Here is a 27,877-nt window from a genome sequence, read left to right as displayed (position 1 = left end):
TTTTTGCATAACCAAGATGCATTTCTTTCTTTTGTATATATTTATTCATTTATTTATTTTTATTTTTTACCAATCCTGGGACTTGAACTCAGGGCCTGTGCATTGTCCCTAAGCTTCTTTGGCGTAAGGATAGCACTCTGCCATTTGAGCCACAGTTTCACTTCTGTTTGTTTTGTTTTGTTTTGTTTTGTCAGTCGTGGGGCTTGAACTCTGGCCTGGGCACTACTGTCCCTCCACTCTTCAGCTCAAGGCGAGCGCTCTATTGCTTGATCCACAGCACCACTTCCCGTTTTCTAATGGTTTATTGGAGATCAGAGTTTCACGGACTTTTCTGCCTGGGCTGGCTTTGAACCTCGATCCTTAGATCTCAGCCTCCTGAGTAGCTAGGATTACAGGCGTGAGCCACTGGCACCCAGCTCACTTCTGGCTTTTTCTGCTTAATGTGGTATTGAGGCTTCATGCATGCTAGGCAAGAACTCTACCACTAAGCCACATTCCCAGCCCCATTTCTTTTTTTTTTTAATTTTATTTTATTTTATTTGTGAACATACTGTACAGAGGGGTTTCAATTACATGGGCAGGATAATGCGTACATTTCTTACCAAGCCCATTTCTTATTAATTAAAAAAAAAAAAGTTGGGGAATAGGTCAGTGACAGCATTTATCTAGCAAGAATAAGACCCAGGATTCAGGCTCCCACTCTGGGGGGGAGGGAGGAGTAGAATTGTTGACAATTGTACTGTGATTACAATAGTAGTAGGTTAAAGTGAATTCTATTTACTAGATTTTTTTTTTCTTTTTCAGTAAACATCAATCCATAACCTGTTTCTTTGGGTAGAGATGTGAGGTTTTGATAGATCTGTTGAAAATATATGCTTTACCTAGTAGTAGGAATAAACCTTATAGGAAGAAAAATAAATTTCACATTTAGAAAGCAAGGCTATGATTTATAGTTAGAGCTCTAACCATTCCTAGTCTGCTCTGTAACTTAATGGTCTCATGATTTCAACCAGGGAATGGTATTTTTAAAGATTTAATATTTCAATGGCAAACTAATGCAAAATGAATATGAAACTAATAAATATCAAAAACCTCATCTGGCATTTCTAATCTTTAAGGATTTCATAAAATTGTTTTCTGATTAAATACTTTTTTACATATTATGCATCTATAGCTACATATTTGTATTTCTTCTCTCATCTAATTTCAGAACTTCATACAATAATAGTAAGCAAACATACAAATTATTCAAGTTAGATCTTCTTAGAGTTAACATTTATAGTGCTATTAATGGCCTGTTGACTTACTAATGTTGACAATCGTTTTTATGCACACAACTGAGACTTATTGTTGTGCTTTCATTATATAAAGTAGCTAATAAAGAATCTATTTTTTTAATTGCCTTTACTTTTTTTTTTATTCACTCACACTTCTTTCCTGCATTTATGTGCACCACATCTCAGTGCCTTTCCCAACACATTTCTGTTTCCTGCTGTTCATTTTGTTAAGAAAAAAATCTTTTTGTGTTTTAAAGAAATCGTGAGGGAAGCAGAACAAGTTTAACAAGAAATGTACTTATTACTTTACCTACGTAACTGTAACCCCACTGTACATCACCTTGACAATAAAAAAACAAAAGTTGCTACTACTAAATGTGATATTAAAAAAGGAAGCTGCTTTGAGGTATATCCACGAGCCCAGAGTAAAATTATGTTAATTGAATAATCACTTGCATTGCATACATAATTCTAACCCGAGGCAAATGAGATGAACTCTGGAGAGTGCAAAAAAAAAAATCACAGGAGACCTTGCTTTAAGCTAAGTTTCTGTACCAGTTCCCAACAGATAAGGCTCAAAATCAAAATGGAATCACTCATGCTCCTGCAGGGTAATACCCAGGGGTTCGAGACCCTGTAGTTTCAAGTCACAGAGAAGAAATTAAGCTGTTTATCTGAACTGACAAATCGAGATTAGAGAGATAACAGCTAAATTTCCCAAGCAGGTCCATTACATTTGGTGTATTCATGAAACTCCCTCTTGTTTTAATCCTTACATAAAGCAGGCAAAGTAAACTAAACAGGTTAGCCACCTGCTTATCTTCCTAGTGTTCTTGTCTCTGACTTTCCACTTTACAAGGACAGTAACTTTGAAATGACCAATTTAAAAAATATATTACTATTAGTTCTGTGTGTCTGCTTTCTTCAGCTGGTCTCTGTCTATAAAGACAACCTTTTCAGCTCAACCCATGCAAACACTTACTCTGTTTTATGGAGTGAAATGTTGCCTGATGGGAAAATCGAAAATACAACAATTAAGCCCATTAAGCTCAATTGTTGTAATCTGTCCTTTGACACTGACTACCAGGCACTCACTAGGTTTTATTGGGATGAAGATGGATTTGAAGAGTTTTCAGGAACAAGGCATCTCATCTTGATTGCCAGGTGTTTTACGACATAGAATTTTAAAATCCGTAGTACAGTTCCTCCCACTGTGTTCAAACTCAGTCTGTGTCTAACTTAATCTGAGGTAAAATTCTCCCTCTGTGTTCATTTCATTTCAGTTTTAAATGTTAGGTTTTTATAGAAGATACAGAGCCATTGCCTTTATTGGGTTAAATGAATTAGAGCAGATTTCTAGAGTGTTTGTTATTACTGGCTTATTATAATCATTGTAAACATTTAGAAGTGGAGCTTGCTAGCTGATTGTGGTTGCACATGTCTGTAGTCTCAGCACTCTGGCAGATGAGGCACCAAGATAATGATGAATTCGAAGCCAGACTGGGCTATGAAAGGAGATCCTAACTCAAATAAACAAAACAACAAACAAACAAAAAGCCCACTACTTCCTTTTCCTAAGCCAAGAAGCGGAGTTTGTTAAAATCTTTGGGAAGCATATTTTACAACCGGCTCTTGCTTAATGCTCAGTTATAACTAATTGCAGCTCTCCCATTGAGGAAATCATATGTCTCTGACACACAAATCATGCAGACGTTAGTCTGTGATTTAATGGTGGGGAATATGGGCCTTAGATCCTGACAAACCAGAGCTGGAATCAAGAAACCGATGTTCCCCACTGGTATGACTTAATATAATTAAATGAAACTCTTAAACCCTTGGTGTCCTCATACTTAAAATATTTATCTTAATGTCTATCTTACATGGTTTAGAGAATGAGGTAATAAGTGGCAAATGCCTACCTACAATAGGAGAAGCTCCAGTAGATGATAGCTCATTATTTCTCCCAAGGTGGTTTCATAGTTTATTCAACTATTTAAGGTGGAGCTGTGGATCCACCTTCATATTCATTCTCATACTCTTAGCTCGGACACCTTTTGTGATAGAGAACATGCATGTATGGAACGGCCAGACAAGGGGTGTAATGAACACATAGATGATCAAGCAACAAAATCAGACACTGGCCCCCAAGAGACTCAACATGTGACCTTGGACCTCTTCATTATCCATCATAACTTTCTGAGTTTTGTAACTTCTGATTCTGTTCAGATTTCACTGACATATTAATGTGTACTGTCTAGTACTTTCCCAGTGTGTTCTAGATATGGCATTAAATCACATGATGGAAAATGCACCTGAAAATGTGACTACATCAAATTCAGATAAGGAAAATCCACAGATTAAAGTTGGTAATTCAGACTGCCAGACGCGGTCACCTTCTTTGACCCAGGATATAATTTAAGCCAAGTTTACGCTACACTGCAAAAAGTCTGAACTAATTGTGCATGTCAAAGCAAGTTCTTGGAGAAGAGAGAGGGCTACCTTTTCCCTACTTGACAGAAGTGAGAAGGAAGGGCAAAGCAGAGTATCTCTGGAGACGTGTGTGCAAGTTTGCTTCTGGCTAAAAGTTAATGATCAATTGCTTCTGTTCTCAGCTCTGAGCCCTGGGAAAGTCACAAACTCCACTTGATTCTCTCTCCTTGCAGGTAACTTTAAAATGATATGAACTATACTCATATTAGCTAAATTTTAGATTGTAGACATGTGACTTTTTTGTATTCTTTTAATGTAATCTGATTTCATGTTCTAAGCTAATTATTAGAAGAAGGAAAATCTCTATTAAGTTGTCTCATTAAAAAAAGATTGCACTTTTGAAGTGTACTGAGTTAATGCTAATGAAAGATTCTGTGCTTGTATTTGGAAAAGAGAATTGTTTAATGCTCTTAAAAAACTATTGTGGTTTTTAATCCAACTAGCTGAAAGTCATACTAACCCTAATTATTTATAATAACTACAGTTCATTATTTAATCTGCCAGGTCTTTGCTATCAAGGAAAAAAAATGTAAGTCTTTAACACTGAATGTTTGAAATTAAGAATGCATCTTTAGCCACTAAAACTTTCATTGGTTTTTATCTAACAAGAAGCCTTATTTTTCACATTCTAAATTGTTATGTTTTATGAATAGGTGTGTGTAGTTCACTAAAAAATAGTAAAAGACAATTTTTAATTGGGCTTAGACAAACTTGTCTTGAAACATTTCAGATAGTATTATGACAAGCTATGAAGTTATACAGTTAAATTTCAGGTGATAATTCCTATTTAATTTCAGTGTAATTAAAGACCTGTTCAGGAAAATTGTAGCTTCACTAGCTAAAGATGTTTCTAAAGTTACATACATACCTACATTCACAGAGTAATGATATTCTGCATTGAGGCATTGACAGAAATAATACATTGCTCGAGTCACTAGATCACAAATTAGATGAAAGTGGAGAGTTTTGGTTCTTTCTAAAGCGTCTGGCTTCTGTGATTTTTATTGGACAAGTATCCAAGGTTGAAGTCATAAAGACAAGTAAACATCACAGACTTTTTTTTGGCACTGCATATGTAGTTTTCAGCTTTTATATTTCCTGAACTAAAATTAAATGTCAGACAAATGATTAATGATTCTACAATTGAAATTTGGAGCTGGTAGGAACCTAGAAGAGTAACTGTTATAAATGAGATACTAGATCCAGGGAGGGGAAGTAACCACAGCTTTGGGGAGCCCTGGACTAGAATCAGTCACTATTTACTGAGGAAGGAAAAGAGTCAATAGTTTACTTGCCCTGGTTCATGTTGTTTTTGAAAGGGAAGTGGTATTTTTATTCCTTAATATATTTACATTTTGATATATCACTCGATAAGGCATGGAAGTTAAGGTTTAATTGCAGAATATTTTCTGATTCACCCTTGTCATCATAACTCTATTCTCTATCTATAGGTGAATTGTTTAGGTGTGTTTATGTTGTTTACAAAAGGAGCTGAGATTTCATAATTAAAATGGATGGCTAAAGTTTCACTAGCTGAGCAAATTTAAAATATGATGGAAATCAGAGTTTGCAAATGAGCATAAAGAATTTTCCATTTAAAACTTGAAGCAGAATCTGAAGATAATTCTTTGACATGATTAAACAAAAACAACAAACAGAATTATTTTCTTATAAGGTGTTTCTTTTTATTTACTATTTTTAATACATAAAAGATACTGCACAGAGGGGTTATATTTACATGAGTAAGGTAATGAGTACATTTCCTATAGAGCATTGTTACCTCCTCCTTTTTGTTTCCCTACCATTCCTTCCCTCCCCACCTCCCCAACTCCTCTTTCCCCTCATCCCCTGAAGTTATAAAGTTTGTTTTCAACCAAGTGTCTTGTACATCTCATTGGTACTTATAATATACTATGTTTTTTTTCTTTCTTTGTATGTTCTTCCCCTATGGTATAACCCCTGTTTTCACTGTATTTTATTTCAGTGCCCTGCATCTTGTATATACATTTTTCTAATTTGGGGAGGGGAATGCAAATAACAAAATACTGAAACAAGCCATGTTTAAGGCTTTACTGGTTAAGACCGTGTTACTCTTTATAAGTTTGGACACTGATTTCTTATTCTATTTTTGGCATACATTTCAGTTCATCTTTTAGCACTAGGTGATCCTATTCAGAACCTCAATTGCACATATTAATAGCTAGTTGCTTTTGAATATTGATTTATCAGTTTCTTAACCAGAGTACATTAATAAAGTTAGTATCAGAGTTCTCCTCTGCTCTTTAGCCCATTATATCATTCATAAACTACTAAACAAGTTTAACCATAGATATTAATATGGGAGTGACCATAAATATTTTTTTTTTAATTTTTATTTATTTTTTATTGTGAAAATACTGTACAGAGGGGTTACAATTACATGGGCAAGATAATGAGTACATTTCTTATCAAGCATTGTAGCTTCCTCCTTTGTTTATCCTTCCCATCCTCCCCCACCCCCCTATCCTCCCTGCCCCCTCCAAAGTTGTGAAGTTCATTTTCGACATAACAACTGTACTTCTCATTGTTGCAATGGGTCCACCTGTATCCTTATTTAAACGACTTGTTTTTCCCCTTCCCCTCTACAAATTATACCGAGATCAAATACAGTGAAAGCAGGGGTTATACTGTGGGGAAGGGACATACAAAGCAACAAAGAAATAATCTTATAAATGTGTTACAAACAATCTCATGAAAGAAAAAAAAAACGTTTGAATACATATCTTAGGGTTCATTTCCCTAACATCACCTTATCTGACCTTTTCTGCTTGACTCAGACATATACTAGATATTGCAAATGAGGGAAACCATGGGGCCTATGTTTCTTTGGGCTTGGCTTACTTCATTAATATAACTTTTTCCATATACAAATGCACAAGAATTAAGATTCTCTACATGGGAGAGAAAGAAAGCAGAAATGCTTTCAATTTGAAGGTGCAAAGATATGGGAAAACAGCTCAGTTAGCTTGCAATGTAAATTATAGGTGAATCACATAACCGGTATAAGTTCCTGTTAAGTGAGCTCTAAAAGGAGGCTATAAAAATAATAATGCTTCTCTTACTGGTTTAGTGTGAGAAGAATATGAATGGATATCAGACTTGATGCTGTAGCTGATAAATTCTTACCAGAACATTTCCTAGGGCTGTCATAACGAAGTACCACAAGTTATGTGATAAAAAGACAACAGACAGTTACTCTTTTTCAGTTGTGGAGTCTTAGAGTCTGAAATCATGATCTTAGCGGGGTTGTCCTTTCTAGACAAGTTTAGGGGAGGGAAAATCCTTCCTTATCTCTTCTAGATTTGTCTAGATCAAAGCTTGTTCTAGCTTATGAAAGGAAAACCTCTCCCAAGCCCCTCCATCTTCATAGGATATTCTCCTCATGTTTTTCTGCCTTTATTTTAGCATCCTTCTTTTAAGGTTTTTTTTTTTTTTTAATTATCAGACATTATCAGGTGCTGGTGGCTTACACCTGTAATCCTAGCTATTCAGGAGGCTGAGATCTTGATATCTGAGGATCTCAGTTCAAAGCTATCCCTGACAGGAAAGTCTGTGACACTCTTATCTTCAATTAACTACCAGAAAGTTGGAAGTGGATCTATGGCTCAAAATAGTACAGCTCCAGCCATAAGCAAAAAGATTTCAGGGACAAGGGCCCATGACTGACAACAATGATAATGATGATGAGGATGTTGATGATGATATGAGGAAGTTTTGTGGTATGTGGTAATTCCATATATTCATATTGTATACTTTGAACATACTCATATTTCTATATCCTCTCTTTTACACTTTCCTTCTTCATCACTGATGAGCATGAAAATGCTCCAAGTTGTTTTCATTACAGTGATTACAATACAATAATAATAATACTGTATATGTTATTATTATTGTATTACTTCATTATGCTGAATTCATGTTCTCTCTCTCTCTCTCTCTCTCTCTCTCTCTCTCTCTCTCTCTCTTTCTCTCTCTATCCAGAAGTTGGATAGATGAATCAAGAGGTAGGTATATTTTTAATGTTTTGAGGCACTTCCACACTGTACTCCATAGCAGCCATACTCATCCCCATCAACTCAGTTGCTTTTCCTTCACAATCTCTCTTGTCATTCTACCCACAGTAAGATGTGTGTCATTATAATTCTGATTTGCCTTAGCTTTTGGCTAATGATATTTTCTAGCTCATTCATTTTAATTCTTGTATTATCACTCTATGAATAGGTGAATTTATCCATCCTCTTGGTTAATGCATATTTAAAGTGTTTCTGTTATTTTTAAACCTTCATATACTGTGATGCTACAGATACTTCCTTATTTCCTCTTCATGGGCACACATGTGACTACCTAGAAGAGAACTTGATGATTTTAGGATATACACAGCTTTATTATACTCTATATTTTTAATCCCAAGAGTGATCCTTTGGTCCCAGATCCTGTAATTGCTAGGAAACTAGAAGTCTAGTCTTTATGTGATTGAGTAGTCCCATACACTTTTTGATGGAAAGTCCTTCTTGTGTTCCCTGGATTCTAATACAAAAACTATTGTCCCACATATTCTTATTTTTTTTTAATTACCTTAAAGGGGTTGAAGGTGTGAACCACAGGCCTACACCAATACCAGGTCTACATCTACAACAGGTTTTTTTCATCTTGCACTTCAAATGAAACATTTAAAATCCTTTAAGATGCCCAAATAGTGAACATCTGTTTGATTGACAGGTGCTTCCATTCCTGGGCTCCTGGGTTCATGATTTTACTGCTCTGTGTCCATTCTGTTTCTGTCAGTAAGGATGACTATTGTTCTTGCCCTTCTTATCAGTTTTAGTTAGCTATTTCATTTGGTCTTCTCTTTTCACATTTCTTGCCATCAAATGCTTACAGTAGAGGCATGGCATGCAGTTGTAAATTTTGAAAATTGCTTTATCTGTTGGCTGACTTAAACTCAGCAGATGACCAAGTCTAAAATGGTTGGAGTACTACATTGCCTGATGCAGGAAGATGGATTTGATTCACTTCTAATCGTGTGGTTGACAACAGTAAAATTGTTATGTAAGAATAAAAAAACCTACATATGTTTTTATCTAGATGGAAGTCTGAGCAATCTCTGTCCAAAGACAATGCTGTACATGTATTTTGCAATAGTCAATGACTTTCATTCAAATGTAGTTTGGGATTTCATCAGCTATTAGAACCAAAGCCATTGATTTCTTCACTATAAGACATAAAAGACATGAGTTAGATTGTAGGCAAAGAATATTTTCTATTGCTTTTATTGCTAACTAACTCACAAGACTCATAACATTTCTGGGCAATATAATAAGCATGCCAGGATGACTTCTGTTGTGTAATACTCTCATTTGTAAGGAAACTGACCTATTGGATAGAATTTTTAGAATTTACTGTCTCGGTATAAAAAATATTTACCCCAAATTGTGTGGCAGTTTGGCATAATTAAAGTTGATCTTTTTTTAACCTTGAAAAAATAATATAAAATAATATTTTCCATGAAAAAGAGATTTGGCTGTTTCTTGAGACTAGTTATAAAAGATAAGAATCCCATGGTATTGAACAAACTAACACCTAACTCAGTAAAGTGATGCCTTGTGTTGCTTATAGTGTTGATCAGCAAAAATAATGCTTTTCATTAATAATTTAATGTATTCCTTAGAATGGGCTAGAAGTCATGGAGTTAGTGAATAATTGTCTCATAATCCAAAAGGAGATTGACAAACATAAAGGAAATATCACATTATTTATTTCTTGCCTGAGACATTGAACTTAATATTGCCAAAGATTTTTTTCAGGATGAAACACTTTCATGTGTACATTCTGTATACCCGTTGTTCTAATGACTTGAGTGCCCCTTGGACTTGGCTGTGATATTTCTAGGGGTATCATTGACGTCTGACTGGAAGGGAGAATCAGCTATCTATCTGTGACCTCTCTATCACTTTGCTTGCCAAACATATTTACAGATATTCCTGTTGGGTCCTTTTTCTCTTCTCTTGTCACTTAAACAAATCATGCTTATCCTTCAGACTCAACCAAAGTGTGTTCGTGATCTCCTCATGCTGGTTAGCTGCACGGCCTTGTGTACTAGTTATGACCACAGGCCTTCCCTTCCTGACTAGGTTTGGATGAGAAAATACATACCTTAAAATATTTGTTTCAGGATCCATCATAGTCATTGTTTATCCTGAGTTAACTCTTCTCCTATCCTTCTATCCTATGTGTGGCATATTGGAGGAGAGGTCCAAAAATGTGTTTGTCTCATTTTCTGTCTATTTGTTATTGGCAGCTGATATCAGCTTCCTCGAGTATGAATTGTTTTCTTTGTTTGTTGTTCTCTTCAAATGTGCACTGTGTGAAGGCATGGAATGCATCTGGTTCTGTCTTTATACCACTAGTACAAACGTGCTATACTTATTCTATGATAGAGACTTGAATAACTGTCTCATAATCCAAAGGGAGATTGGCAAACATGAAGGAAATATCACGGTATTTATTTCTTCTCTGAATTCAAGCATAGAATGAAGTGTTCTTTTTTTCTGAGAGAATTTTAATGATGAAACTCTTTAAGGTGACCATTTGTATTCTAGTACACTGAAACCTCAGGTTATATATTTACTAGTATTGACATTTGAAAGTTCTTGTCAAGTAGGGAGAGTAAAAGGAGTTTCAGAACTGTGTTGGTACATAATGCTTTTTACTAGTAGAACTGTTTAAGTTAGGGCGAAATTCCATGGAGTATTTAGGTCACTAAATAAAAAAAAAGAAGATGGTGACAGAAATAAGGCAAAGGATCTATGCTCCAAATAAAAAGAGAACAGAATCTAGGCAAAGATCCCAGTCTATTGAGAGCTGCAGTGGAATCCAACAGATGATATGTGAGTCATGCTTATAATTCATCGGGGAGAACAAAGGAAGAAGTGACATTGATCAAGATGTATTGCGCATATAATTTGACATATGGGATTGTGTACATCTGTGTACCTCTACGTTATTTTTTGGTTTTGATTTTTAAGTCATGCTACAGAGAGAAGGGTCTATTTAGGAAGGCCGTGGCTCAGGTGATCTTTAAACATCTGAGATCAGACTTGGATGTGGGACAACAGAGGATAGATTCCACGTACACTTGAGAGGCTGAGAGTTCTAAAATATTAAGACTTAGTTATATTTGTCTCAGACCGTGGCAATGCCAGTCCTCAGCTTTCAGTCTATCTCACATACAACTGAACAAGTCTAACTCTGCAAGGGTGATGTCAGCAGGACAAGATGGGCTGTTTTGGATTCCTTTATAGGATGAGTGGTCTGTACAGATCATTGAGACTTGGCAAGAGAAAACAGCCTCAGATGCACAAATGTTTGCAAGCATCGACTTGTGTGTTTACTGTTTTCTCAGTCATTGACCACAGTGTTATGGACTAAGTGTTTATATTCTCTCCACATTCATATGAGGGAATCCATAGCTCTCAATAGTGTTTCGACAGAGTGCCTTCAGGAGGTAATTAGATCTAAGGGCGAGTTCTGCTCTGATGAGATTAATGCCCTCCTAAGGACAGAGATCAGAGTATGTACTCTCTCTTAGTATTTTTAAAATTTATTTTATTGTAAGGGTGATGTACATAGAGGTTACGGTTATATAAGTAAGGTAATGAGAATATTTCTTTTTGAAGAATGTTACCCCCTCCCTGTTTTCTCCTGCTTTCCTTCCTCCCCGACTCTGCACCTCCACCCCCACCCCGCAGAAGTTGTAAGTTTATTTCCAACATAGTGTCCTATTATTTTCTTGGACCAAGGAGAGATGGCTGAGCCCACAGGAAGGGAGTCTTAACCAGAACTAGAACATGTCAATGTCCAGATTTGTCCTTCTAGCTTGCAGAACTGTGAGGAAATAAATTTCCACTGCTTAAGCCACATGCCCTGTGGTATTTGGTTATGAGAGCTGAGAGAACTACTAAAGCAAGTCACATGGCCAATCTCCAGAGTAAATATAAAAAGGAACTAAAGATGTAGATATGGGAAAGGGAACATTTGTGGCCTATTTTGTAATCAACCCTAGTCTGAATAAATAGGATATATGATGTGATTTTTAAAAAGTTGTAGAGGGTTTTAAATGCATAAATTATGCTTCTTTGATATGAAATAATTATTTATGCAGTACTGGGGCCTGAACTCAGGATCTTACACTTGCTTGGCAGATGTATGACTTGACTTGTAATTCCATATTGTGCTTATAGATATTTTTATTAATAAGTTTTTTTTGTCGTGAAAATACTGTACAGAAGGGTTACAATTACATGAGCAAGGTAATGAGTACATTTCTTATTAAGCATTGTTGCCTCCTCCTTTGTTTTTCCCTTACCATCCCTGCCCTCCCATCTCCATGACTACACTCCCCCGCCCCACCCCCACTATAGATATTTTTAAATAAGGTCTCACATTTATCCCCAAGGCTGATCTGGACTATGATCCTCCTATTTATTTTCCCAGCATAGCTGAAATGACAGACATGTACCACCACACCCAGCTTTTTATTGATTGGGATGTTCTTAAAAATCTTTTTTTTTTTTTTCCTGGTTAAACCATGAAGTGTGATCCTCTAAAATCTCTGCCTTTTGAGATAGTTAGGATGAAGAGACTGATCCACCCTGCCTGGCTTGGTATAAAATCGTTTCTAAAAAGCTATTTCTATGCCGGGAGCTGGTGGCTCACGCCTGTAATCCTAGCTACTCAGGAGGCTGAGATCTGAGGATCGCGGTTCAAAGCCAGCCCGGGCAGGAGAGACCGTGAGATTCCTATCTCCAATAAACCACCAGAAAACCGGAAGTGGCACTGTGGCTCAAGTGGTAGAGCACTAGCCTTGAGCTGAAGAGCTGAGGGACAGCACCCAGGCCCAGAGTTCAAGCCCCACGGCCGACAAAAAAAAAAAAAAAGCTGTTTCTTCAGAATGAAGTGACCTGGGGTGAGAAGTTCTGATGTTATTCGGTACTTCTGTACACTCTGTGTCACACCCTTACTTATTAAGCATGTGTGTGTTTGGTGAGTTTTGCAGCCTGTCTCCGATTTCCCCATGAATCACAATGCAGGATGAACAGTTATTAAATCCATCTCCACACACTCTGTTTAAAACTTAAAATTTCTGTTATTCCATTGCCAACTGACCTTCAGGCAGACTGTCAGCAATTTTATGAGGGTAACAGCATGAGTATGTGTACCTGAGTGTCTCTTGGGGAAAATATGGCTCGTGGCTTTCTTGTATCTGAAATGATGAAGCTTCACACCTAAAACTGACAGCAGAGTCATTGCACAGATTGATGTTGTCAGTGATGAACGTGTGACAGAGTTTGCTTCTGATTTATGACGCTTCTAGGTAAAAGCCATTTACCTCATTTTTCCCTGTTTTTACTATGCTTTTCCACTAATTGGATGAAAAAGAATTCAATTTCTTTTATATTGAGGACACATGCATTTTGAATAGGCTCTCAATTTTTATTGATTAAAGCACAATTTCAATTGTTTTTTTTTTTTTAGCATGTTGATGCAGTCCTGTTCTTTTCTTCTTCAATGTCAAGTAGCTCCTTGGTTCTTCCTTTTTGCTCATATTGTACTTAACAGTAAACTATTGTTCATGAAATCTATTTAGTAGTTATTGGATTTCTAATAGCATTTACCCACTTCAGTACAGCAAACATACTTGAAAAGCCAATTTCAGACAATTAGGAACAGCCCCCACTAATTGAGCTTGTAATTTTGGAAAAACAGAAGGCTCAGAAACTACATTTCTTATACGACTCAAGAGGATTTGAATTATTGCGCTGCTATAATTTTTTGAAGAATTAAATTATGACATAGTGAGAGAGGAAACACAATCTTTCAAAGTAAATAAATAGAATCAAAGAAATCGAATCTCTCCCTCCTGTATTTTCATTGCCTAGACACGACTATATATTGTATATTTCCTATACCATTTACATATATTGGATCAATGTAAGAGATTTTTAGCAAGTTAGAAAATGAATTAATATAATGTATATTTAGAAACCTCCCTATCGAATAGAGAATTTACTGGAAGGTCACTGGAAAGGAGTTTGTTCCTCTCTTGTTAAATTCTCAGAGAGGTATCCAGTGCTTCTTGGCATACCAGTGGCATGCCAGGGGCATTTATAATCTTAACTAGAGCTCATTCCAAACTAAACATGTGATCTTCTTCTATCCCTAACTTGTCTTAGTAAAAAAAATCTGAGTTCTCCAGGACAAATCTCTGTCACATGTTTGGTCCTCTTATTTTTCACTGCATTTTAGTATCTACTTTTCAAATTCAAGCAAGGTTCTTGTTGCTCAATCATGCTCAACTCTCTCCTATCTGACTTTTCAGAAGGCTACTGCTCTGTCCTGCCCTGTCTAGATTACTGCAACACAATTTAGGCAAGCATTGTTTCACTGAGCTACAAACCCAGCCCTTGACTGCAACAGAATCTAACTAGTACGTTGCTCTATCCTCTGTCTCCAGCCACCTTCTGTACTCTAAGATAATTTTCTAAAATGCAAACAAATCATATTATTCCCTTGCTGAGAAAACAGAACATATTTGGAAAGATTAAGAAGAATTTTCTTATCCTATTTTATCCTGATTTCTCTCCAACAATATGTATCCAGGTATCTCGATATCTCTTCTACAATGTCCACAACTACTATTTTATTGTTACTTATCACTACTCACAACCCCACCCCACCTTAACACATTCTAGGAGTTAATCTTATTTGCCTTCCTGGATTCAGTGAATCCAGTCCACTGTGACTATTCTAGTTTCTGCTCCACCCCTCCCCACTTTGGTGCAAGACCTGGGGCTTGAACTCTGAAAGGCTGTAACACTGTCTCTGAGGTATTTTGCTCAAGGCTAGCATTCTACCACTTGACCTACATTTCCACTTCTGATTTGGTGGTGGTTAACTGGAGCTAAGAAGCTCTTGGGCTTTCTTATCCTGGCTGGCTTTGAGCCTCAATCCTTAAATCTCAGTCTCCTAAGTAGCTAAGATTATAGGCGTGAGCCAATGGTGTCTGGCGTCCATTTGATTTTTGATGCTATAATAGTACACCTGAGTTTGGGTAGTTCATAAAGGATGGACATTTATTTCTTACAATGTCAGAGGCTGGGAGGACCCACATCAAGGTGTGGGCATGTGATGCTGGTGTTTTTACTGCCTCATGATTTTGACAGGAAACAACACTTTGGTGAGAGAGTAATTATAAGAGCTCAGCGCTTCCTTTTCTTCTTTAGTTTAGCAGAATCCTTCTGAGAAGTCAAGAGAGTCTTAATTCATAATTCTTGGCAAAGAGATTTGCACGAGAACAGCAGAGAGACAGATCCTTTCCGTAGGAGAGGTTTGATTGAGATGAAGACTGAAGCTAGAACTCTCCTTCCTACTGTTCCTAGGTTTGACATGTGATCACTCCAGTTGTTTTCCTGTCTCAGCTTCTGCATGGCTTTCTGTTAGGCAGGATTTACAAAGTTGGCTGCAGAATAAACAACAACAACACAACAACAACAACAACTGTGTTTGCTGGTGGAACATTAAGGACCGTCAAGAAAGCACTGGGATGGGGGAAAGTTCTTCAGCTTGCATCAGTCAACGTAACCCTGAGAGAACTGACTGGAGCAAAATGCAGCCCCATCAGTCAGGTGGTGCTCTGGTCTGGGTTGGTGTGTCAGGGTATGAGGGAAGGCAAAGTGGAAAGAAAATCAAGCTAATAAAATGTTGGAAAAAATAGAGAAATGATGTAGGCTCAAGAGTCACTGGGGATATCTTTACTTCCAAATTATGGCCCAACATGGAAGAAAGTGGGCTTTTAGAGGAAGGAAAGTGGGAAGAAAACTGAACAAACAAGCAAAGGACAGGTTCATAATAGTTTCATTTCTTGCAATTTTGTAGGTGAGAGTATGTCATTCATTGGTTTGTTTACTTTTGCCTATTTGGAGAACTTGCAATCCTGATTAGCATACTAAGCAGTAAGCAAAGGGAAAAACAGAACATTTTGGTACTGTGACTTTGGACTGATGCCTCTGTCTGGTGGTCTTTCAGAAGTAACAAGCAAACACAAACCAAGGGACTTACTTTTAGCACCTGCTGTAGCTCCCATCTAGGTCATATTTAACTCAGGGTTCATTTTGATCCATTCAGCCCCAACTTCACTGTCAGTGTGACAGAACAATAACACTGAATTCTAAATACCAGGGCTTGAAGCTGTGAGTTCCTTGGTGCTTCAGTGCCACACTTCTGTAGAGATGATCTCCATCACGAATGGAGGATGTATATAAAACGTGATTTAAAAAATGTTCCTATGCAACGTGCTACATTATTAGATCTGAGTGATCCTTTATAAGAAATGCTGATAACAAATAGTCCCTGCCAATGCCAGAGTCATCAAGTACATAGATGTTTGACAATCATTTTGAGGGTCAGTTAGGCATTTTTAGTGATATATTTAATGACTGTTTTAATACCATTGAACATGATATTTTTATCAAACAATATAGAATAAAGATGATTTCTATTTGATTGTTGTGTAGTATATAACGTTTTATAAGTTAGGGTGTATTAGGCAGATACAAGGCAGATACATTGGGGCAGATACAAGGAAGCAGGAAAATTATATAGTATATGAGCTGACATATTAGTTCTTTAAAATTCTTGAATATACAAAAGTATGGTGCTATTTTTACTCTGTCTTCAAAAAGTATGTTCATGTGATTGATTTGCAGCATGGAGTCAAATTGTCTCAGTTTTATGGGAGCATATTCTTTTAAATAGTGTGAAAATATGCTTCAATGTTTTAATCTTGTCAAATGAAAACTATTCACACATAGACCAGATTCTCTGAGGATCTTCTGTGATAATTTCTATGGAAACTAAATTGTGGTTGAGGAATGGAATAAAATTCTAAGCACTCTTGAGGAACTAAGACTTGGCTTCAGGAGCATGTATTTAATGATTAATCACAGGATCTGTGTGCTTATATCAAGGAATTCTTTCAATGATTCTTACCAAAGCACTTTTCTATAGGTCTTTGGTTTTATTTATTTCCTTCTTATTTCTTATTTTCACTACTGGGATTGGAACTCAAGGCCTTGTGCTGGTTTAGTTATGTGCTCTGTCACTTGAGCTATGCCCAACCCTGCTTTTTGTTGGTTATTTTGGAGGTGGAGTCTTTCAAAGACTTCCCTGCCCAGGCCAGCTTTGAACAGTGATCCTCAGTTCTCAGCCTCCTGAGGCACTAAGATGTACCCAGCGCAGCTTCTAGCTTTAGGAAGGCTGGAAAAGATGTTTATATATAATGTATCTCCTCACCATTTTTGAATGATGGTGACATTTTTTCCTCAGGTAGAGAAATAAATTTGTGTTTGACATGCTGAGAAGCTATAGAAGCTGATTAGTTTAGAGTCACTGATTCAAAAAACGGGAGCATAAAGGATCTCAGAGAATATTTAATTCTGCCCTATGTTTTAAAAAATAAGGAAATTAAGACCCATATAATCATCACTTGCCTAAATGATTATCCCTTATTATCTTGTACGTAGGAGACATTTCTCTAGTGACCTAGTTTTTACACCAACTAAAGCAAGTTCCCAACAAGTGGATTCATTCTAATCACTTGGTCATTTAACATTTCCAGTACTCACTGTTCATATCTATCCAAGTTGGCAGCATGTTTTGTAGAATAATTCTTTTAAAATTATTTTTAAAACATTTGATTCTAGGCTAATGCAAACAATCATACCCTATATCAGGTCCATGGGATACATGACCGCCTATATATAATTATGAAAAATTGAGTTTGTCAGGTCTGTATGAGGCTACACCGTTGATCCTCTCACTACTCATACCTACAGCAAGTTTGTAATCTGAAAGTATTTACTGATGTCTGACTTAATTCTGTAAAAGACTTGAGAAAAGATACTACACACAGAGTTTGCTAGACAAGAAGAATATATTCAAGAAACCTATTAAACCTCATGGTCACTATAGTTTACAACAATATATCACATTGGAAATTTGAAAAACAATAGACTAAATGTTCTTTCTTATCAGAAAAAAATGTTTTTCAGGTGATAGATATTCAACTTGACTTTGCTGTTCCACAATGTATCCATATACCAACACAACGTATTGTATGTGAACAGTTTTCATAAATTTCACTCGTCAATTAAAATAAATCCATTAATTAAATCTCCATAAACTCAGATTTTTTAAGTGTCCAGACCATACTCTTTAAAAGTTTTATTTTAATCATTTCCCCTGGCTTAATAACCTTGCTTTTGGCTTGGTTTTGTGTTCAGGAAGTGTCTTAACTTTAGAATCTTTTATGAGGATAAGAAGTTAAGTAAATAGAATAGTAGTTTCTCCTTATCAGTACGTTCACTTTCTTCTGGGCCTGAAAGTAATACAGAGAAAGCTCTAGAAATTGCATACTATTATTTTGTGTAGAAAGATGAAATGTTTTGTTTGTCCAGACCATACTGTGGAAGTGTGAATCTTGCCTCTCCCTAGGGATTCTGTACCTGTTCTGCTCCTGCTGGCCACTTAGTAGCCATCTGTGCTATCCTTCATGCTCGTGCCCAAAGCAATTCTTTTTAAAAATTTTTATTAATCCACCCCCCACACAAGAATAATGATGGTGATTGGAATATACCAAAAGGAAACTGTAAAATGCTTGCTTTGCATGGAAGGTGACATTTTCAGGCTTGATGTAGAAAGGAAAAATAATACACCCTATGTCGATGGTGAGAAATTTCCTCTTTGTGGGTTACTACCACTCAAAAAAGCTTCTCAGTATTTTGTTTTCTCTTTTGTTTGTGATACTGGGAATTGAATCTTGAGCTGCATTTATGTTAGACCAGTGTTTTACTTCTTGACCCATGCTCCTAGACTTTTTTTGTTTTGGTTGTATTTTATTTTATATGTATATATATATATTTAGGATAAAGCCTCATTAATTTTTCCCACACTGGCTTTGAACTCTCTAACCTCCTATTTCCGTGTTTTCTTCTTTTATCTTTTCTCTTTCTTATTTATTTATTTATTTTTTGGTCAGTCATGGGGCGTGAACTCTGGGGCTTGAGCGTTGTCCCTGCACTCTTCAGCTCAAGGCTAGTGCTCTACCACTTGAACCACAGCGCAGCTTCTGGTTTTCTGGTGGTTTATTGGAGATAAGAGTCTCATGGACTTTGCTGCCCCAGCTGGTTTTTAACTGCAATCCTCAGATCTCAGCCTCCTGAGTCGCTAGGATTACGAGGCGTGAGCCACAGGCACCTGGCATATTTCCATGTTTTCAATTGCTGGGATTGCAAGAATGTGTAAACCTGCCCAGCTTTGTATATCCTTATAGAAAGAATAAGTAGTGGGAGCAAGGAACTGTAATATATGTTATTGACATATATAGATTCTCACAATAATTGACTTACCATGGCTGATTGCAACCAACTCATTCTTTAACATCCTGTCTCCACATTTCTCTTTCCAGAGTCCCAAATGCCTCTGTTACAGAGAAAAAAAGTTTTCAGGATGTCACAATCAAACGTCTGACCAAATATTTTGTCAGTAGCACATTGATATTTTCTTAACCTCCTTTGACAAGCTTAATATCAGCTGCTGTCCATCCCTAAGCATGTCACATAGCTTAGGATTTTTTTTTCAATACACCTCCACCTTAGATTTTTCTTTTCTCCATTAAACTCCAGTGTCGCAAGGCTCACAACAACAACCAACAACCACCACTACCACAATAACAAAAGATGTTTACTTCTTCATTCTGCTGTGGATCAGCACGCTGGTTCTGTTAGATCTGGCTAACTTCCAAACGATTTTTTGTATTTGTAGGAAACCAGGACTTTGTTGTCATATTGGAAATTTTTAATTGTTCTTTAATAAGGTTTTTAATTGCTTTTTAATTCTCTTAAAACACATTTTAAAAGTAATCTATATGATAGTGATTTTCATCCCATTGGCCAAAAGAAATCTGAAGTTAGTAAGTAAGGTCTTACTGCGAGATGTGTGTGAGGGGACTGCAACCTTTGAACACAAACTAGATTTGCCAAATTAATTAATTCACTTACACTAATCATTCCCAGCTACGATGTCTTTTTTTTTTTAATTGTGAGAATACTGTACAGAGAGGTTGCAGTTACATGGGAAAGGTAATGAGTACATTTCTTATCGAGCATTGTTGCCTCCTTTGTTTCCCTTTCCCATCCCTTCCCCTCCGCCCCCAGGAACCCGTCCCGCCCGCCCCCTCCCACCCCCTACACACCAAAGTTGTAAGGTTCGTTTTTCCACATAACGTCCTGTAGATCTCATTGTTGCAGTGGGTCCACCTGTATCCCTAGTTAAACAATTTGTTTTTTCTCTTTCCCTCCACAAATTATACCAACATCAAATACAGTGAAAACAGGGGTTATACCGTGAGGGAGGGACATACAAATCAACAAAAAAAAAACACCTTATAAATATGTTAGAAACAATAGCATGAAAGAAAAAAACATTTGAGTCCTTATCAAGAAAATATGGTATATATACGCAATGGAATTCTATGCCTCCATCAGAAAGAATGACATTGCCCCATTTGTTAGGAAATGGAAAGACTTGGAAAAAATTATATCAAGTGAAGTAAGCCAGGCCTAAAGAAACATAGGTCCTATGGTTTCCCTTATATGCAATAGCTAGTATATGTCTGAGACAAGCAGAAATGGCCAGATAAGCTATGATGTCTTGAATTGTGAGTTTTGACTTTATGTTGATACAAAATTGATTACACATTCAGTAGAAACTAAGTTTCAAATTTCAATTTTTGATCTTTTCCCATGCTAGTGGTATGATGTGATAAGGATATTCTCTCAAAAGGCTGGGCACCTGAATCATGAGAGTAAATAATCCACTGAAATACACTGTGCTGCTGAGCTGTGATGTCTATAGTTTAGTTGATTTACATACCTTTTGGCTTAATGATGTTTCTCTTTATAATAGGTTTATTGGGATGTGACACCATTGCTTATTTGTGTTAAGGAAAAAAAACTATGTACTGTTTTAGATTATTTTGAATTCCACAGTTTTTCTCTCTTCCTATAGAGGTTGTTTCACAATCCTGAGTGGTGGTCTGCTTTTCATGAATAGTTTCCTGTAGATTTCAGCTTTCATTTCTGCTCCTACTTTGGAAATCAGCAAATTGTTGGGTTTTGAAACCGTTAGTAGAATACATAACTGGTCAGAAAACCCAGACAAAACCCCAAGCCACACAAATCAGAATCAGGCAATAGACAACAGGTGCAGAAAGGGGAGCAATATAGATAATGTGAGTACTTCATAATTGATGAGTAGTGTAAAGACAGCAAGAAATATGTTCTTTTCTTCGTAAACATTTTACTGTTATATAATTGAACCAGAGGTTATAATTACAAAACGTTGCTTAATGTCATCACTTCCATCATTCTTTCTCATTATTCTACCTGCTCATCTCTACCCTCAAGGTTTTAATTGCCTTTTAATTCTTTTAAGACTTTAGTCCTAGAGTGAGATGCATCCTAGATTTTAAGTTGTGGAGCAAGATGCATGTCTGCAAAATGTTAGCAACAGATTTTTAAATAGTTATTAGATAATATTGTAAAAAAAAATGCATGTTAAAGTATGAGATGTCTTGCTTAGTGATATTTACCTGCATCAGCAAATGCTGTTGCAACTGGTAACCAGAAAATGCTGTTTGTGTTTTTTGTAGTTCTACCTAGAGATGCTCTCTGTACATATTATTGGGTGGATGTATCACCATACATCTCTGGTTATTCATTTAATAATACTTTATGGTTATAATGTGAATGTCAGCATGTTATTCAGGTATTCCTGGAAACAAAACAATATAAAACAAAATAGTGGAAACTTTAAAATTTAGGCAGGGCATCTAGATAATACAGCTTTTGATGCCATTTTTATTACCCTATCATCAACATTTTGAGTCAGTTGTCTATGGGTTAAAACCAACCTATTTTTCAAGATAAATAAAACCATAATTTGGGAAGTTATGGAAATGTACAATATTAACTTAAAATGATTTTATGCAGTAAGATATGATAATGGCACCATTACAAATTTGTGTAATTAATAAAACACATTTTTTCCTTCAGTTCTTTCAGAATATTCCCTAGCTGTTTTCTTTTTATAGATTTTTAAATAGTGTATCTGAACTTTGGCGATATTGCCATGTTTTAAGCACCATTTTTTTTCACTGAAAACTATGTAATTTTCATGGCTTTTAAAGGTACACGTAATTGTCCCCCAAGTGGGTAACAGTAAGATTTTCATCCATTTCATGGAGGTGCATGTTCAGAGTGCCATTAGTTTCCTCATACTCTGCATATGATTAGTCACAGGAGGTGGGCCATAGGCCCTGGAGTTTGGAGAATTTAGCTGATAACTGAGTGAGAGATGCTGTAAATAGAACTAGGTCTATCCAGGATTTTTTTCCCCTAATTTTTTTTAATTAATCATTTGAGTAATCAGAAAAATAGACATCCAACACAAAATAGACTTTTGCTATTACATCAGCCTTCTGAGATCTGTGGTCAGTTGCCCGGGATTTTTTTTTTAAGTAATTAAAATAAGCTATTTTGCTATTGGAAAGCTACAGCGATAGGGTGAATGTTTTGGAGAAACTTCTCATAAAATGAAAGACCCAGTCTCTTCTTGCCTCTGGTCAGGTCGATTCATCCTACTTACGGTTCTTTTAAAATTCATAGAATCCTCTAGAAGATTCTGGCATATTTCTGAATCGTCTCTTTGGGGTTACAAGAGCATATAGGGTTTTTTTTCCTATTAAATTTGGAAAAATAAGCATTTAAATAGAAAAATGGAATAGACATTGTTTAGCTACATAATCTTCCTGGAAATATAAAGAATTTTTTTGAATTTCGCTTGCCTAGGGCCATTAATGATCTAATCCTTTCAAATTTGAAAAGGACCCGACACTAGAAGAATCTTTGAGAACTGAGAAATGGACACTCTAAAATCTCTTAAATATAATTCCAGATTTATCAACATTGACTAGAGGATATCACTGAATATGAAAGGTGAAAATGATTTTATAAATGGCTTCCCAGCCATACTAAAGGAAATTCTAAGCATTTATTTTTTTTAAAGAACCACAAACTATTTTGGAGGGAATCAGGTATATTTACAGGTTGAGGTCTACACTTTCTGAGCCCCCTGTACTTAATGATAGAAACAAGACAAAAACAATCAAGTTCAAAAACAATATACTGCAGGTACACATGGGTAATAAATCTCAGAGTTGACTCTGAATTTAGGCTTAAACACTATTGTCCACTGAAATGAAGAATAAAGGGTATGGAGAGATAAATTATATAGTCTCCAAAAAAGGATGAAGGCAGATAAATGGAAAGAGGAATGGTAAGTGTATACATTCATAATACCCAATGTTCATACATTAAAACTGGAACTAGGAAATTGGACGAGAAAGGTATAGAGGAGGAAGGTAGGGAAGGAAGAATAATAGTAGAGGTAACACTGATTAAGATGGACAGTACACAAAAGTGGACATGTTGAATTTAAACATCCTTGTTCAACTCTTTGAAGATAATAGCAAATACATAAGATCATGTTTTCCTATTTATTTGCTTCAATTACTTTTTTGTTTATTATAATTTCATCAATTTTGTCACTTGAATGTATACAGATCTTCATTCCAAAAACTAAAGTAGTATGGATTTTAGTACTATCTTATGAATGTGCAGCAATTTGGCAATTTTATGGTGAATTTCCTGGAATATCTAGCACAGAGGTTTGTGTATAACTGAGCAATTGTTTTTACAAAGAGATCCTTACAGTGTAATTTCTGGGTTCATGGCTTGTGTAAATGATTCACCAGGACTACTGTACCAGTTTCCCAGGGCAGTTGTATCAAATTACTACAAACTGGGTGTGTTAAGGAAATAGAAATTTAATCTCACCCTTCTTAAGGCCAACTCACAGGCTAGTACTCATTGAAAGAGACATTGTGGAAGACTTTGCTCCAAGCCTCTTTTGGCATCCTGCAGCTGTCATCATTCTTGGTGTTTTGTGTCCTGTGATCACTTGACTTTCCACCTCCCTTCCATGATCAGATTACCATAACCCTTCTGTTGAGTGTGAGTCTCTTCTGTGCTGTTGTCTCTAAATTTGCTCCATTTTCTGCATGGCAGGGCAAGGGCATATGTGATTGCATTTAGGGCCCACCTGAATAATGCAGAACAAGTGTATCTTAGTCTTTAATGAATTGCATCCTTTGCTATATAAGGTAATCTGTTGATTTTGAGTATTGAGGCATGGGCATGGCCACCCACTCATCTACTATACTTTTTTTTTTTTTTGGTCAGCCATGGGGCTTGAACTCTGGGCTTGAGCACTGTCCCTGAGCTCTTTAGCCCAAGGGCAGCCTCTACCACTTGGGCCACAGCACCACGACCGGCTTTATCTGGTTATGTGGTGATGGGGAATTGAACACAGGGCCTCATGCATGCAAGGCAAGCACTCTACCACTGAGCCACCTTTCTATCACTATACTTGTTTTTATAGATTTAACTGCAAAATATCAGAGTCTAGGACTATTGTTTAGAAGATTAATTTCCAAATCTTCATAGATAATCTAGTATCAATTCCTATTATTTTTCATAATTTTCCCATCCTAAAGACATGTGATTAGTTTGACCCTTGTCATCAATTAGAATTCTGGGTCATTACAACTATAGCAATAATTTAAATCTAAATATATGTTCCATGTTACTGACATTCTGTGGACCAGGCACTATTGGCAAGTTTCTTGCCTAGATGTCAAAGAAAATGTCAATACGATTTAAAAGATGGTTCACTTTGAAGAATAAAATAACCTCAGGATTAGATTCCAATTTTAATTCAATTACAGGTTGGAAAAGAAAAGATCTGGCTTGATTTATTTTCTGTTGTAAAATTGGGTGAGCTATCACCTAAATTAAACAGTATACATTAATTTGAGCTTGTTCTATCCTTTTGTATAAGAAAGAGGTAATAGAAATCAGAAAGATCAGTGGATTTTTCTTCTAAGAACATATCAATTCATTTATGTGAAAGCCTAGGCCAGTGTTTAGGTAGGATGTGATAGAAAGTTCATGCTTTCATGATAGCGCATTTAGAGATATTTATAGAGACGCCAAAAGTCTTCTATCTCCTATTGATTTAATCTGAGACTTAGTTTGCTGAGTATATTATTTCTGGACCTTAGTTTGAAAGATAAAATTTTAGATGGGGTAGACTATTGAGAAGGCTCTGTAGAGCTGAAGCATGGTGGTTTACTTTTAAGAAGTTGAAGAAAGGATTCCTCACAAAATTTATAAAGGAGCATTCCCATAGTCTGTTCAACTGAATGAGAAAAAACCTTGAATATATTATAGTCCAGACATTGACCATTGCCTATCACTTCATTGCTTCTGTGTCCTACATCTTTTTCTTCATAGACTAATCAACCTAATTAATCAGCCTGTATTGATTCTAGAAGACAAGATGAAGTTCTTAGGTTTCAGTACATAGGCTATTACATAAAAGTTGTTCAAAGTCACTTGAAATAGTCGAATCTTTAAGAGAGCTCTCTCAGCTCATTCTTCAATTAATGGCATCATTTGTTGACTAAAATAAGTCTTATGGAAACCATAGAAGTAAATTAACTAGAACAAGGATGAATTTTAAACTTTGAAGGATAGCTGTAGTATTTTGAACTCATAGAGTAATTATATGAACTCTGATGGAGAAGACAGGCAAGGACATGAGCATGAACTGAAGTTTGAATGTTCCCCATTGGAATAAAACTGAAGGAATAAATATAATTGCATAGAGAAAGTGCAGCTTTCATGTTGGTGTGCTAACGTTGAATTGGTAACAATGGTCTCTATAGAAATATGCTGCTCATGATACCATTTTTGATTACTTATTGACTATAATATTTTGGAAAACTCACACTATATCTCTAATCCTTTATGCTTTTGTGAATAGAATGTGATTTAGAATTATATAACTTTTTCCAGGTTCATGGAATTATAAAAATCAGTCAACTGAATTGTTAAAAAAAAGAGATCTTTAAGGCATCATTTTTGTTTCACATTCTTGTGATATATAAATTTCACAACAAAAAAATGACATACATGGAAACTGCTAAGAAATAAAATCAGCAAATATTGTGCATTAATACTGGCTGTGGTAATTCATAATAAGCCTTGTGCCAACTTGGATTTCAGCCATGAATCGCCAAAAGAATTACTGTCCTAAATTAAAAGAAATACTTCCAAAGTACTAAAGAATTGGTGTTTACGTGTACTAAAGGATTGTTGTGTATCTTTTATGACATACACTAATTCTAAAAAATTGTCTTTCATTGTTAAAGTCAAAGACCAACATATCATGTTAATTAAAAATAGAATATGGAAGTTTAATATATGCCAAGAAAAGGATATAACAAAGGTATCAATAAGTGTAACTATCAAGCAATGTATTTCCAGATGATTGACCAACTCATTCAAAGAGTCCAGAATGTGATTTGTTCTTCCTGAAAGAAAATGGACCAGAGTCAGATGAAGGCACTGTAAAATGTTAAGAACTTGTAGTGAGCATAGAGGATTTGTAGCATTCCAAGAATTTCTCAGGATTTTTTTTTTTTTTATTGTGAAAATACTGTACAGAGGGGTTACAATTACATGGGCAAGATAATGAGTACATTTCTTATCAAGCATTGTAGCCTCCTCCTTTGTTTCCCCTTCCCATCCCTTCCCATCCTTCCCCCCCCCCCCACCAAAGTTGTAAAGTTCGTTTTCCACATAACAACCCGACTTGTACATCTCATTGTTGCAATGGGCCTACCTGTATCCCCATTTAAACGATTTGTTTTTTTCCCTTCCCCTCCACAAATTATACTGACATCAAATACAGTGAAAGCTGGGGTTATACCGTGGGGGAGGGACATACAAAGCAACAAAGAAATAATCTTATAAAAATGTGTTATAAATAATCACATGAAAGAAAAAAAAACAGGGCTGGGAAGGTGGCTCAGTGGTAGAGCGCTTGCCTTTCATGCCTGAGGCCCTGGGTTCGATTCCTCAGCACCACATAAGTAAAAAGCCAAAGTGGCGCTGTGGCTCAAGTGGTAGAGCACTAGCCTTGAGCTGAAGAGCTGAGGGACAGTGCCCAGGCCCAGAGTACAAGCCCCACGACTGGACCCCCCAAAAAAAATTGTGAAAGAAAAAAACATTTGAATACATATCGTAGAGTTCATTTTCCTAACATCAACTTATCTGATCTTTTCTGCTTGACTCAGACATGTACTAGTTATTGCAAATAAGGGAAACCATGGGACCTATGTTTCTTTGGGCCTGGCTTACTTCACTTAATATAATTTTTTCCAAGTCTTTCCATTTCCTAACTCAGGATTACTCTTGTTCTAGCTCTTAACCTAATGTATATAAACCATGAGTATGAATAATTATAGCCTGGGGGAGGGGTCAGAGCTCAATTTTTAGATGCTTTCCAATGAAATGAGCCTTAGAAGAAACAGAGGAATACAAAAAACAATTCTTCATTCATCCTTGTGGGCTGCTTTCATGGTGTAGATGGAACTACATTCATGAATTACCCAGCATACAAAAATCACCACCAAGACTCTTGCAGACACAAGTTGATAAGTCCCTCTTCTTACTGTTCTGTCTCCAGACAGGGGAAGCAAGGAATGTGCATGCTTCATTCTTAGCACAAGTTAAACCTTCAGTTCTGTTCTTGCCTCTGTCTCAGATTGTATCTGTGACTTTCAGAGTCCATTTACTCATTCTTACTCTTGTTTCCCCTGATAGTCCCTCTGACTTAACACTGAGCTCACACTTCCTTCATCTTCTGATTAAAAACCTCCTTTGACTCAGTGGCTCTGTTATCTTCTTTCAGGACCTCAGAATTGGTGAATTGGTGGTCTTAGCACAAGGCGAATGACTTGTTGTTTAATCCAAATGATTGACTTTTTA

General features: G+C 36.3%; 1 protein-coding gene across 3 annotated transcripts in view; it reads left to right on the top strand.

The window, feature by feature from the left end:
• Slc16a7 (solute carrier family 16 member 7) overlaps positions 1 to 27,877 on the top strand; it is a 144,292-nt gene that overhangs the window by 63,847 nt on the left and 52,568 nt on the right. The window contains exon 1 of one of the 3 annotated variants that reach the window (XM_042698676.1): positions 3,782 to 3,940. The exons of the other annotated variants lie outside the window; for them this stretch is intronic. The gene's annotated coding sequence lies outside the window, so the exon portion shown is untranslated. Of the gene's footprint in view, positions 1 to 3,781; positions 3,941 to 27,877 lie in introns of those variants that run through there. 3 annotated transcript variants of the gene reach the window in all.

This window comes from Dipodomys spectabilis, unplaced genomic scaffold (assembly GCF_019054845.1).
Source record: "Dipodomys spectabilis isolate Male_0828 unplaced genomic scaffold, ASM1905484v1 ptg000234l, whole genome shotgun sequence".
NCBI classification, from domain to species: domain Eukaryota; kingdom Metazoa; phylum Chordata; class Mammalia; order Rodentia; family Heteromyidae; genus Dipodomys; species Dipodomys spectabilis.
This window is presented reverse-complemented; position numbering and strand designations above follow the sequence as displayed.